At 33.8% G+C, this 12,207-nt stretch overlaps 1 pseudogene; it reads right to left on the minus strand.

Moving 5' to 3' along the window:
- Positions 1-3,202: 3,202 nt before the first annotated feature.
- Positions 3,203-5,624, minus strand: LOC114406636 (annotated as a pseudogene).
- Positions 5,625-12,207: the final 6,583 nt, after the last annotated feature.

Raw genomic sequence — 12,207 nt, forward strand, 5'->3', positions numbered from 1 at the left:
AAGAGTAGTACAGAATGAGTTCTGGATGTTTTCTAGTAGATCCCAACGGTCACAATGTAGGCTTATGCACTATAGACTTCCAGTAAAATTTTGGAGTCGATCCAACGGTTAACGAATTGGATCGAAGGAATTGTTACTGTGGTCTTTAAGTGAGAAAAGCTGTGATTTTGGTTGATGTGTTGAGCAGAGTTTCTGCCTTTGCTCTATTTTGCTTGGCTGTGATAGCTTGTGCTGTTTGAATGTTGTTTTGCTTGGATGTTGTGGAAGCTTGGGAGGATTGATGGGGACCCGGTGTTGAGAGAAACGAGGATATGGGCTACGTGGGAGTACGTGAGCTCAGTTGGAGGTGGGCAACAGGGGATGGTGGGTTTATGCGCGCATTGTGGATGTGGAAAACTTGTTGTGCACCATCGCCCGACCGCCACCTAGTACCACATGTGATGGGTACCCCATAATCCTACAAGCTTGAGATGAGGAAGTGTTGAAGGGTGAAACTTCCTGCTTTTATTATTGACCATAGAGTGGTACCTGGAGATATGTCGCGGGGGTCAGGAGACCTTGGGGACGTCAGGTGGGGTGCTATTGCCCAAAACCAAGCTTGACCAATCCCGACCCAACCCGGGCATAGTCGGTCAGTGAGAACCTGCGATGTACCTAAGCAGGCGAGCTCCTGGTAGTCAACAGATAAAAGGAAAACAAGACCACAAAGCAAGGAGGCTTGTGGTGGCTGGCCAGCTGTGAATTTTGTGTGATATGTGGAGTATGGCCTTTGGTAATCGATTACCAAGGGTGGGTAATCGATTACAAGGCTTAAAAATGAAGACAGGAGGCTAAGATGGTCTCTGGTAATCGATTACCACGGGGTGTAATCGATTACCAGGCTTGAAAACGAAGTCAGGAAACTTAGGGAGCCTCTGGTAATCGATTACCAGCCTGTGTAATCGATTACACAGAGGGATGGGTCACTGGTAATCGATTACCAGGTATGTGTAATCGATTACACAGTGCATTTTTGCATATTTCATGTCCTGAGGCTGTGTAATTCAAGTTTAGCCTCTGGTAATCGATTACCAAGGATGTGTAATCGATTACCAGAGATTGAAAGCCTTAAAATACCCCTCTTTCTTGCATGTAATGGTTATGAGAAGCTTTGTGTTGCGGCATAGTTAGATTCTTGTGAAAGAGTCTACCCCTTTCTTTTCTTCCTTGTAGATCGTGGTGGCGGCGCAGCTAATCCGTGAACGAGTTGAGATGGAGTGCCTAGAGGGAGCTTGGGAGACCCTCGAAGGCAACACGAGGTGCCGATTTCGGGGCACCATTCGATTCACGGCTACTTCTTTGGTGCATCTAGATGAACCTGCACGGACGCTTCAGCGCACGGTGGAGTGGACAGCTCCTTGGATTAGTTTTGTATACTTTTGAGGGTGGGTGTATCTAGGACTGACTGTTAGGTTTACTCTTTGGTTTTGTATGGGTAGACCTGATGTATAGGAATTTGATAATTGTATACATGTGGCTGAAGCCAACACTGTGGACACCTTTGCTCTGGATGACACTATATATTTTGTAAAAACTCCCATATTTTGGACAGCTTTAAATGATGAAAGCATTTATGATCAATCTTGTTATTTGAAAAGAAAGCATTAGCAACTTTATTTGTAAAAGAGTTTATCGACTGTATTTTATCCTTTTATTTTCACGTGACGACCTAAAGTAATGGCTGGTATATTCTTCCTTTTGAAACAGCAAAATAATTTAGAGAATTGTGAGCGGTAAGAAAGAAATGACTCCGAATAGAGTTGTGAACTGGCCATTCAGGACTTTATAGTGAGGATTTTCCTTCTAAACCTAGTTATGGTGAAAAGAGAAAGAAATGAAAAAGAAAAAGAAGAAAAAAAAAATTACCATGGTTTTTGTTATTTAAATTATTACTATTAAACCAGTCATTAATTTAGGGACGCCACACACACAAAGAATTTCCCTCCATGTCATCTACTGTTGTTCATCTGTTCCCACAAATGAAGGGTCACGATCATCGCAGGTACCAAACACAGTAAAAAATCGCAAAGGTGAGTTTATTATAAAATAAACCAACAATGATCAAATAACCATAATTAGCAAGAGAAACAATAACAAGTACCATAAGCATACACAATTATCCATCAATTCAACATACACTTAACAAATATTCATCAACTTTTTCATAATTCCAAACAATAACAAGTACAAGTATTTTCTCTCATGAAAAACTACAAGTACTTACTAACAAAGTTTATACTATTTCCATGTAGTGTGAAGTATGACACATGAAAACCATTAATGCAGTGGCCATGGATAATTAAAGATTCTAAGTCACCCTTTCACTCCATAGATTCTTAAAACTCTTTAACCACTTTATTTCCCCTACTAGGGATATCCAACTTGGTCACTGCACCCCTCATGTGTAATGACCCGCCTCATTGCTATGATATCACCACTCTAAACCGCAAAAAAAATTCAATTTTTAGATGAAAAACTCTGTTAATGTGCTTATGAAAAATGAAAGTAATTTTTTTTTCTCGACATACATTCACCAAACAACGCACTATTACTTAAGTGAATATATATATAGGAATAGTAACTCAATACACATCATACACATAATGGAAAGTAAATTTGTTCATACATATAATTAAATTTGTGATTTGCACCTTACTTATTAATTACTCTCAACATTTTGTAATAACAACACAAGAATAAATATCTTCAGAGGCTACAATCAGTCATTTGTAGAGCATATATCAATTTCTTTATGATGGATATGGAGTATTGTAAGAAAAGGGATCTTTGATTGCAATGCTACCGGTAGAAAGGGTTTCATGTCAAGGAAAGACAATTTTCACAACAAGGAATCTTAGTAATTTGTATATGGTTTCCAAGGTGAGATGATACCTTTATTTTATATCTTCAAATTCTCCAGCACCTGCAATATTTAATCGACTAATAAACAATCATAAGTAATTTATTGCACAAGAATAGACTACTATAGACTTAAAAGTGCTTATATTTAGGGACAGAGGAAATATATTAGTATATTTCTCCAACCTAAGTCACATCAAATAAGTAAACAGGAAAGGTAAACATGAAATAAGATAGTCTTATAGCAAATATCCAAAAGAAATTACTAATATACATGACCACCAAAAATGAACCAAATGACAAATTAAGACACATCTAGTATATGAAAATGGTCAGGAGGACAAATCATGCAAATGTCAAGAACTCTTACTCTACGAAAAGATTCAGGACCCATTTTCTTTTCCAACATCTGAAGAACTCCCACCTGGAAAGGGGTAAAAAATTGTATATCTAATTCAATAGTTGAACAACTCAAAGTTGTTGCTCCACCATTATCAACTTTGCAAACAACACAATTTGCCTGTAGATTGATTTACACGAGCATGCGAAAAATGTAATTAGCATATTAACTGCTGCACTTTAAACTAATATCATAATGCTCTACAGGCTCAACGTAGACTAAAATAAATCAACCAAGTTCAAATATGAAATGAAATTCAAGTGAAAAACTTTGCTATAGTCATCTATGCCAAATATTAGAAGAAAAAATCTAAGCAAAAAAAGAAGAAGAATGCCTCATGCATTTGAAATTAAGTAGCTGTAAAATATTAATAAATTGAAACAAATCTGTAGAGCAGAAAAATAAAAACAATGGGGGGAAAAGGTCATTAACAACAACCAGGCACAAAAACATATTTATAAGAATACATGAACACTCCAAACTCCAGAGCATTCTCTCCCCAATAGCAACATTGCACCAGAAACTTTTTTAGACAACAATAAAGAGAACAAGTTCATAATTTTTTGACAGTCATGATAAGTTAACTTTCACATAGATCAGACTATCCAAGAAAGGGAAACAAACCTTGTATCTCTTGTACCGTGCCTCATTATTTCCCAAATGTTTCTTAATAAAAAAACTGTCAAGAAACCAACAAGTCCATCCAAGAGCCACTCTGTAAAGTGCAAAGCACATTCACCAATCACACTAAAGGAAACACAATCTACTGAATTTACAGAGAAACAAATCAAATTAAAGCAACAATCAAAATATCCTCTGATAAGTTACCATCATTTGGTGCCTCAGGAGTGATATACACACCAAACCACTGTCTTGCAAGAGCATATGCAAGTTTAACCCTTGTATCAATACTCTGTCAACAAAGACTCAAACTGATCATTAAGATGGCATATTATAAGTAGAAAAACCCTCATGTGCAAGAAAAACAGTGAAAAGGAATCAAAGTTTTTCCTTTTCTGTATTCAGTTACTCTTAAGTTCTTCCTTTGCCAAGTGACAGCATCAACACATAGAATCATAGATAACATCAGTGAAAGGGAATCACAAAGTTTTTTTAATTATAAAAAATAGAGGTTAACATTTTTAATTTAGATTAAAAAAAAGGAAAATAAAACTAAAAAACAATAATTAGAATTTAAAAAACATGTAATTAGTTGATCCTTATATTTTATTTTTTGAGGCAAAGTTTATTGAAAAACATTGATAAATGAACTAAAATTAGATTCATCTTATACCTCATCAAATGGGGTTAAAAGTAGATCAGATTCCTGAATGAAAATATCAACATTATGAATATCTGTAAAATAAATGTTAAAGCTTTAGTATTCATATCACTCGCACCAGAACCAGGAGAAACTTTTGTACCATATTTATATACTTCACATTTTCCTTATTTTGTGCCCCCACCCTCCAAACAATGTGAAATTCTTTTGAATATTCAAATACTCCGACAATAAGCACCAACAATAATGCAATAATCTTGCTGGTATCACATTGAAAAGAAACAACACAACAATCTACGAAGAGAAGGGACACCTTCAACAAGTAAAATTATCTAAACATAATTAAAAGGGGAAATACTTGAATCATATTAATTTTGAATTCTTACCTTAGCTCTAGAAAACAGATGCACCAAGCTGTATGTGGGAGCAAAAAGGTAAAAACCATGATAAGAAGCCAAACTCAATCCTACATTTTAACACAAAAAAGGCACTAGATCTGGGGGGAAAAGATGCATTACCTTGCTCTTGGTGACAGAGTAATTGACATTAATAGCAGGAAAGAGAAGAGTCCCATTCTCTTACATCTGATAGAGCCCCTTAACTCCAGTGGTGGTTTCCTCAGAAACCCCAATGAGATGCTCTTCATCTTGCGGTACCTGGTGGGATCGGTCTTCAACTCATCTTTGATGATGGTAAGCACGATCTGGAACAAGGTGTTGTCAGTGAAGTTGGGGTCGAGGAGTTCATTGGTCTTCTCAAAGAGCTCCTCGGCCTTGACGCCTTCATGGATGAGGAGGGTAGTGTCACCATCGTTGTTGACGATGAGGTCGGGTCTTCCATCGAGGCCCTAGTCGAAGGCATGCTCGATGCACCACTAGTACCCTGGAGGGTCTCCCCCTTCCAGGAGAAGACAGTGACACTATCAAGGGCAATAGCAGTGGCGGTGTGGTCCTAGGTGGAGAAGATGTTGGAGGAGCACCAGTGGACCTCGGTGTAGGAAAGGTACTCGCGACCACTCGTGGTTTTCTCCACCAATAAAGCCATGGTTTACGCGCTAAGAAAGAAGAAAGAAAATGGAGTGGTGAGGAAAGAAAGAGAGTGAAGGTAAGTCATGGAAGGAGAATACGAAACGGAAATGGTGGAAGAGTGAGGCTAGGGCAGAAATAAAAATAAAAAGGGGTGTATATATATGCATCAGAGTGAGACTACTTTCAAAGACGGTTTTAAGAAAACCATCTTTGAACACTAAATTTTGAAGATAGTTTTAATAAAACTGCCGTCATATATTTCTTGTTATTTACAAAATTGCCACCGCTTAACATTCTAAGATGGTTTTATAGGAACCATCTTAGAAAGTGTGTCATAAAATCTCATTTTTATAGTTGTGAGCTTCAAGAGGCTTCAGTACTTCTTTTTGGACTTTTTCTTTCATCACCGGGTTGGTCTCCTTTGTGGTTGTGCTACTAGTTTGAAGTCCTCTTCAAGGTTGATGTTGTGCATACAGATGTATGGGTTTATTCCTTTGAAGTAGAAGATTTTCCATCCAAAGGCTTCCTTGTTCTTCTTTGGTACCTCCACTAGTCTTTTTTCTTCCTCTTTGCACAATGTGCTACTAATGATGGCTGGTTTTTCATCCTCACCCTCTGAAAAGACATATGTAAGGTGAAAAGGAAAAGGATTTAATTCCAAGATAGGTTTTTCTTTAATCAAGGTTCTTGGATCTTCTATTTTATTTTCCAGCACTTCCTTTGGGGAATCTAGGTGCTGCATGCATTCCCTCAACTCTTTATTATTCTCTAGTGTGATGTCTTCCACAATGTTGGTTAAAACAAGCTCTAATGGTGTTGGTGTTACAATTTGTGGAGTTTTCTCTTTTATTACTTCATCAATTATATCCACCTTGAAGCTCCTCTATCCTTGGGGTGCTTCATAGCTTCACACACATCAAATGTGATCTCCTTGTCATCCACTCGTAAAGTGCATTTGCCCTTTGCAACACTGATGTTGACATCAATGGTATTCATGAATAGTCTTCCTAAAATTAAATGGACAACGACATCTTCTTTGATATCCATGATGACAAAGTCCACTGGTATGGTGAACCTCCTAACTCGTACAGGCATGTTCTCCAATATTCCAAGAGGAAATTTAATGGAATGGTCCGCTAGTTGTATTGTCATGCGTGTTGGTTTCATCGCTACCTTTCTAATTTTTTTTAGCAAAGATATGCATTAGGTTGATCTTAGATCCAAGATCATGGAATGCTCTTCCTACTGATAGGTTCCCAATTGATATAGGAATAGTAAACTATCGGGATCACCTAGCTTTTTTGGCAATCCTTTTCAAAAGTCACTACGCCATAGTCTTTCAAACTCTTTTTCTTAGTTATGAGGTCTTTTAAGAGCTTTGACTATTCTGGCATCATGTCTATGGCATCAATGAAAGGAATGGTGACATCAAGTTCCTTAATCAAATCTATAGGCCTTTTATATTGCTTCTTCTTGTCTTACTTTGTTGGTTTGCGAGGATACAACTTCTCACATGTAATTGCTTGTTTAACTTCTCATGGCCTAATAGGGAAATCCCAATTCATTGGGCCTTTCAATATAATCAAATAGAAATCCCCAATGGTGCCATATTCTAGGAGCTTAAATGATGTGATTGAAAAAAAAAACCCCTCTATCTGTTGTGGGTCGAGGACTCTCCCCCTTCTTTAAACTCTAATTCATATTTTTCACAGAGAAATCTCTAATTAGTTGGCTCTTTGTCTTAATTATCTCTTGTGTTATTTCTTCAACTATCACATCCTTCTTTTTTATGTCTTCCTTTCACTCCGTCGTCTACCTCCATGTCCTTTCTTACTAGCTCTTTAGTTGCTAACTTGCTTTTTGTTGTTACCGCATTATGTGGAAGCAATGCCTTCCAAGGTTATTTTGATGATGCCAAAGAATCAAGAGTTAAGCAAATTCCAAAGATTCAAGAATCAAGATTCAAGGATAATCAAGATCAAGATTCAAGACTCAAGATTCAAGAATCAAGAGAAGACTTAATCAAGATAAGTACTAAAAAAAGTTTTTCAAAACATTGAGTAGCACAAGAAGTTTTCACAAAATCATTACCAAAGAGTTTTACTCTCTGGTAATCAATTACCAAAAGGTAGTAATCGATTACCAGTAGCCAGCATTGTTTTCAAAACTGATTTACAAAGCTGTAATCGATTTCCATGAGCATGTAATCGATTACCAGTGTTTTAAAACGTTAGATTTCAAATTTCAAGAGTCACAACTTGTGTTTAAACATTTTCAAATAATTTTAAACTTGTGTAATCGATTACACAATACTTGTAATTGATTACCAATGTTTCTAAATGTTTTAATTTTCAAATTTAAACATGAAGAGTCACATCTATTGATGTGTAATCGATTACACCTTGATGGTAATCGATTACTAGTGACTGATTTCAAAAAATAAATTTCCAAAAGCCACAATTCTTCAAGTGACTTGTTTCTGAAGATTTTTTCAAAAGTCACAACTTTTTAAGTGACTAGTTTTCAAAAGAGTCACAATTTTTAAAAGGTGACTAGTTTTAAAGAAATTGCCAAGAGTCACAAACTTTAACTTGAGTCATCAAGAGATTATAAATATGTGACCATGGCATGAATTTCTAAACATATCTTTCTACGCTTTTCTACAGAACTTTCTAACTCATTTCTCTTCATCTTTCAACAAGTTTCATAACTAGTTTTTACACAAATCTTTGATTCATTTCTCAACTTCTTTCAAAGAGTTTTTGTTCAAAACTTTCTCTTCCAAGAAAAGTTCATTGTTCAAAAACTTGTGTTATTCATCTTTTTCATTCCCTTCTCCCTTTGCCAAAACAATAGAAGGACTAACCACCTGAGAATTCTTTTGATTTTTCCCTTCCCCTTAAACAAAAGATTTCAAAGGACTAATCGCCTGAGATATCTTTTGTTTCCCCTTACAAAGGTTCAAAGGACTAACCGCCTGAGAATTCTTTGTCCCAACACATTGAAGGATACATCCTTTGTGGTACAAGTAGAGGGTACAACTATTTGGGGGTTGTTATACTGAGAACAAGAGATGGTACATCTCTTATGGATCAGTTCAAGTGGAGGGTACATCCACTTGGTTTTTTCAAAGAGAACAAGGAAGGGTACATCCCTTGTGGATCTTTGGCTTGTAAAGGATTTTACAAGGTTGAAAGAAATCTCAAGAACCAGTTGGTTGCTTGGGGACTAGATGTAGGCACGGATTGTGGCCGAACCAGTATAAATCTTGTGTCTGCCTTCCTCTTCCCTACACTCTTTAATTTCCACTGTGTACTTTTAATTGCCGCTTTACTTTTGATTAAGTTATTGTTTTTTACTTTCTTAACTTAGTAGTAAAAGCCTAATTGAATCTAGTAACATTAAGAAGGTTAAATTTTTAATTAGTCAAGACACATTAATAATTAATTCAACCCCCCTTCTTAATTATTCCGAGGCCACTTGATCCAACACATTATAGTCAATCTTGTTGGCGATTTATTTTATTTGCCTCGTTAACTCCTTTACTTGATCTTTTAACGGATTTTTTACCTCCGTGGTATTCTCGAGGTTGGAGTAGGATGTGGTACTAAGATTGATTACGGCTTCTTCTAATTTTGTAGTGTGTTCTCTCATGAAATTGGCTTCCTTGGCTACTTCCTCCATACAGTAAAAGGTATGGTGATTACCTCCATACTCTTCACATGAGAGAATTGGTTATTTTGGCGATATCAATGGTTGAAGTTGTTTTACTATGCTTTTGGTTACGTTCTCCATCATAGCCTTCATCATAGCTTTTGTTTGTGTTTGTTGTTTGAGGGATTCATCTTTAGTGTCTTCTTTGTGAACGTCCTTTGGAGAGGTGTGGTTGCAATTACTGCCTCGTGCACTAGTTGTTATATCTTCTATAATTTTCTTTACTTTGGTCGTGGTTCCATTGACATAGTATCCTCCTACTAAAGTGTTTATCATTCTTCTATATTAATCAGTTGTTCCTTTTATAACCATGGAGATTTGGGTGTAATCAGAGTGACTATGGAAAAGACAACTCCTAAGTAAAGCTTTATACCTCTGTCATGCATTGAAGAGAGACTCAGATGTCATTTGTCAAAAGCTAGTTATCCTTTCCTTTATAGCTTTGATTTTTTATTATGGAAAGAATTGTTTGAAGGACTTGTCTTTGATTTGCTCCCATGAGGTTAGACTATGGTGTAGTTGAGAATTGAATCATTTAAGTGCACTTCCCCCTAATGAAAAGGGAAAAAGTTGCATCTTGATGCGACTGTCTTTGATTTTGGATATTCTTACTAATGTGTATATTTGTTGGAATCACGTAAGGTGGGTGTGCAGTTCTTTTGTGTTGGATCTCGTAAATTGAGTGTTATGGAGAATATTAATGATCTCGTTAGGAAGATTTACTTGATGCTCTATAATTATGTACAATACTAAAGAAAGAAATATTTATTATTTATTTCTAAAGAAGGGCTAAGTGGTATTTTTGGACATTACTAGATAATAACTAAATAGAAAATTTATATAAAGAATAAAGTATTTAGCCTAAAAATTTTCTGATTTTAAATTATTATTTTTTTAATTAAAACAAGTAGAAATATTTTTTAGAAAAATAAAATTTAAAAGACAAGAGGTAAATTAAACTATTAAAAATAGGCAATTTATTTTTTTTCAAAAATCAATAGGAGGGGTTATAGATATATTTTCCGAGAATTTGAATATTTATAATGAGAAAAGAAAACTTTTGCTGAAAATTAAAAGATAAAAATAGGAAAATAAATCTATATTAAAAACTGAAATGTATAATTATTTATTTTCGATAATTTTATCAAAAAGGAAAAGTAAAATTTAATGCTAAAAATTGAAGATAATGTAAAAACTAAAATATATTTGTCTAATTTTTTTTTTCAAAATTTATTTATCAAAATTGAAAAATAAAAGTAAGAAAAACTAAATACTAAAATTCTAAAAGATAAATTAGAAACATAAATTCAAAATATAAATCTATGATCAACTAAGAAAACTGAATTATATCTTTATATTTATGTATATTTTGATATTTTTAAGTTAAAAAAGGAAATAAAATCAAATGCTGCAAATTTAAAATGATAAATTGAAAGGATAAATCAGTTAAATCTAATAAGATAAACACAAAAGATAATATAAATAATAAATAACTTAACAAATAAAATCTACAAAGATAATAGTTATGATAGTTTACTAATAAATTTAAAGATAACTGCCTAATCTACAAATATAATTTCCTAAAAGATAATATAAAATAAATTTTAAAAAAATTTAATTTAAATTTTAAATAATTATTTTATTTTCCAGCTAAAAACTAGTTAACGTTTTCATTATGTTAGAATTTACATCTCCCAAGAGATTAATTTATAATTTATATCTTCTTTATATGCTGCATAAAATATTCTCCTTTACCAATGCTGAGAGTTTAGATTAATTTATAGACTTCTGAAGATGCTAAGAAACTTGTTGATGAGGAAAGAGCTTTTGCTCGTGCTGAAATTAAGGATGCCAGAGCAGCAGTTCAGAGAGAGGCACTTCAAGAATGTCTCAAGCTTCCGGAAAACAGGTTTGTGATATTTACTTGTCATTTGTAATGTTTTATCATGATGGAGAATTTAGTAATTCATGATGCCATAATGATAAATGCACCCGACTTAAATATCATATTCTTAAGATTATTTTTATTATTTTTAAATTATACTTAAGATTTTATTTTATTTTTTTAAAATTATTCTTTCATCCCTTCTAGTTTAAAATTATTATAGCTACTGGTAACATTCATATATAATATCACTACTGTCACAAATTAATACATAAATAAATAACACTAACAACACTATATATATATATATATATATATATATATATATATATATATATATATATATATATATATATATATATATATTATATGACCTGTGTCTTTGGTTATCTTAGTGTGGTGGAGCAAGTGTGATATCAAGATCTAGTTGTCATCTTCTTGCTCTGTTTATAGTGTAATCAATTTTAACTAAGGTCATAATTAATAGCAATAAATTGAATTTGGTATATATTAATTCTGCTTTTCTTGACATTAATTCCATTATATTTGCACACATGATTCAATACTTTAAAAGGTTGTGAAAAGTATTTAATTTCTTACCGATCATATTTAAATAACTGACATGTAGAGGCTTTTAACACAAATTTTCTTATAGACTTACATTGAAACAAAACCCAGAATAGAAAGGAAAGCAGAAGGTGTTGTACTTATACACATACCTATCTGAAACTGGATATTGATTTTTGTTTCCCACCCAATACGGCTGGTTTTCTATCAAATTAATAAATATTACTAAATTAACTAACATGCAATTTTCTGTCAACTTGAAGTACTATAGTTGTTTCATCTTTGCCAAATATTATCCTAAATAAACTAAATTTTAGAATTTAAAATAGTTTTTAAGAATAGAGTTAAAACAGATCGTTTTAAAAAATTAATTAATTGAAGTTTATCAATTTCTAAAAAGAAGTAAAGTTAAAAAAGAAAATCTTTGTGAATT

This window comes from Glycine soja, chromosome 1, assembly GCF_004193775.1.
Source record: "Glycine soja cultivar W05 chromosome 1, ASM419377v2, whole genome shotgun sequence".
Taxonomy (NCBI): Eukaryota; Viridiplantae; Streptophyta; class Magnoliopsida; order Fabales; family Fabaceae; genus Glycine; species Glycine soja.